Source organism: Benincasa hispida, chromosome 11, assembly GCF_027475165.1.
Source record: "Benincasa hispida cultivar pf3 chromosome 11, pf3_genome.v1.1, whole genome shotgun sequence".
Taxonomy (NCBI): domain Eukaryota; kingdom Viridiplantae; phylum Streptophyta; class Magnoliopsida; order Cucurbitales; family Cucurbitaceae; genus Benincasa; species Benincasa hispida.
Window position 1 is genome coordinate 66,031,321 of NC_143488.1, and position 3,113 is coordinate 66,034,433.

At 35.7% G+C, this 3,113-nt stretch overlaps 1 pseudogene; it reads right to left on the reverse strand.

Annotated features, from left to right (window-relative positions):
* Window positions 1–405: 405 nt before the first annotated feature.
* Window positions 406–2,140, reverse strand: LOC120089943 (UDP-glycosyltransferase 73C6 pseudogene; annotated as a pseudogene).
* Between the last annotated feature and the right edge of the window lie 973 nt (window positions 2,141–3,113).

Consider the following 3,113-nt stretch of genomic DNA (forward strand, 5'->3'; position numbering starts at 1 on the left):
TAAAGAAATTAAGTGGGACCACCACTTACCCCTACCAATTCCACCATTTCCTCTTTCTTTTATCTTCTTCTTCAACCTCACAACTTCTTCCACCATGGAAGTTGCAATAGGTGTTAAGTTTTTCTTTTTTCTTTTGTTTTTTACTGCCTCTCCATCTCACAATTTGTCTCTTTGGTTCCTTTCTCCCTTCCTCATGTATGTGTTTGTTCCTTTTATAAGCCCTTAGTAAAGCTTAAATTAGCTTAGGTTGTTGAAAATATGGACAATAGGAAATGGGGTGAGAGTTAAAGAAATGGGAAAGGGTCTGAAGAAGAACAAAGGAAGAGAATGAGAAAGACTAAAATTATTATTATTATTATTATTTTTAATACATTTTTATCTTTAATTTAATGATAATAAAAAATATTTTGGAGAAAAAAAAACAATTAAAGGACTTTTAACTTTTAATTTCCTCCTTAAAAAATATTAACAAAATAAAAAATAATAATAATAAAATAAAACATAATTTAAATTGGGTCCAATCAAGAATGGCCCATTCAAATGACAATAAATATGCAAGAATAGAAATTTGTGAACAATAAATTCTACCTTGGCAAAAGCGAAAAGCCATAATGAAAACAGAATAAATCAAATCATCAACATCTTCAATTCTGGGAGCTTCCTCCATGAGCAATAATATCGTCAATCACCAGCGTAATATTCCGGTGAGACGAGCCCCCTTCTTCAACAGCCCTCTTCGCAATTTCTGCAAGCTTCTTGCTTCTCTCTCTCATCTCTTCTCTCTCATTTCCTTCCAACACCATTTCTATGGCTTCTCTCACTTCTTCTCTCTTCACCAACACCTTTTTCTCATCCTCCTCTCCCCAATGAACAAGTGTCTCCTTCCCCACACTCACACCCACCTTCAAAACATCTACCATTAGCTTATGATTGAACACTTGATCCCCAAAAAGCGGCCAAGTAATCATTGGCACCCCCGCAGAAATTCCTTCAATGCTCGAATTCAGCCGCAATGCGTCAAAAAACACCCAATTGCAGAGTGGGTTAGTATCAGAACTTGCGGAGCCCATCCACGAATCACCAAGCCTCTGCCCTTGGTTTTCCCTTCCAAATCATACTCCTCTAGCCATTTTAGTAGAAATTCTGTGAGATTTGCTTTTCTTATAGACCAAATGAATGGCTTGTTCGATGCCTCCAATCCCAATCCTAGCTCTATGAGTTGGGCTGTCCCCAAATTACAGAGACTTCCCAAAGAGACATAGACAACGGAAGATGGTTGCTGCCTATCAAGCCATTTGATGCATTCGTGTTGATCGATTGCGGTTTTGTTGCCTCTTTCGGCTAAGTCGAGTTTGTCGTGGTTGTAAAGCGAAACAGGGCCGACACACCACACTTTTTCCGGCGATTTTTCTCTGGTTTTTCTATACTCTGTTACATACTTATGCTCCATCTCCTCAAATGTGTTGAAAAGGACGCCATACGATTGCGCATCGGCTTGGATCATTTCAAATACAAATTTTGGCAAGTCTTCATCGGTGGATTTTGCTAACTCCGATCTGCGAAACTTGACAGGATCAGGTAAGTCAGAGAAAATTACAGAGTCAGAGTCGGAGTTTGTAAGAGCAGGGTTGGTCATTAAACAACGTAAACAGAGGAGAAAGAAGCAGCTGAAAGTACTGTAAACAAGCCTTGGGACTTGAAATTTCTGAGAAAGCTGGAAGGTCCAAGGAAGATGCATATCGGAGATTATGCAGGTGGGGCGAGGTTTGAGTTTGTGGAAGAGATTTTCCGAAGGTTGGTAAAGGAGAAATGTGGCTCTGAAGAATTTTGAAGCGGAACGAAATGAAGGTAGCAAGTCGAAATTATCGCACCCTTTTGGAAGATCACCTTCCTTGCATGGGAACTCAAGTTGGAGCATACGGATCTGTAAGCCGAAATCAATGGCGCGAGCAAGAATGGAGTGGTTGCGAGCAGCATCACTGGGTGTGACAACGATTGTGACAATAGCGCCACGCTGAGCAAGAAGCTTGGCGAGGTCAATCATGGGGATGACGTGGCCTGTGCCATGAATGGGAAGAGAAGAAAGTGAGGGGAAGCCACGTGAAGTGAAGCTGCTAACGAAGAAGACGACGGTTTTTGGTGCTCTGATTTGAGTTTTTGTAGAAGAAACAAACGACTAAACAATTCCTCTGACGTCAGATGGATTCTAGGCTGAGAAAAATCTAGGTGCCTCGGCTGAAAATTATCATCAATATTTTTTTTTTAAAAAATGCTTTATTTTTTGTGTTGGGAAAAGTGAAGTATAGGGATTAAAAAGATGCCATATTCTTCAATTATAATTACGTTAGTGAAAATTATTTTTATTTTTTATTTTTTATTTTTTATTTTTATTTTTATTTTTTTTGTGATGAGAGTGATATATTGTTTATATCTAACTAAACAAATTTAATCATGCCTCAAAAAGTCCGAGGATAATATATTAAAAGTAATATAATATTAGTAGATATTAAAATAATATAAGCTTAAATTACTAAAACTTTTCGTTGGATCACGCAACTTACTTTATATTAGTTTATTTTGGAAAAATAATGAAAAATAATGATGATTGTTTTTCAATATGGTTTGTCTAATGAATTGAACGGGTGGACTATTTTTTCTTTTTTTCTTTTTGTCCTTTACGTAGATTATTATAATTGATCAAAAAGGTTCCGTCTTATCTAGTTCCGTGGCTGTTTTCTCTTCAATTACCGGGTTAATTAGAAGACTACAATTTAAAAATAGGAAAAAAAAAAAAATTAGACATAACAAGTTGGTTTGAAACAAATTAGAAAACTAGTTTTTTTTTTTTTTCTTTTTATTTCTTTAATCTTTTCCTCCATTAATAACCGTGGGCTCACACTTGTGACTTAATAAAGACTATATATTTCACTTTTGTCTAACTTTTCTATTATTTTAAAAAATGTCCAAATGGTTTCTTAGTTAGACAAAAAAAACTAGAATAAAATTATCTTTTTATCCTCAACCTACAATTAATATACAGATATTTTAAAAAAATGAAGTTTCTTTAATTCACGTGCATTTCTTATTTTAACATTTTTTTTTTCAAAACCCCC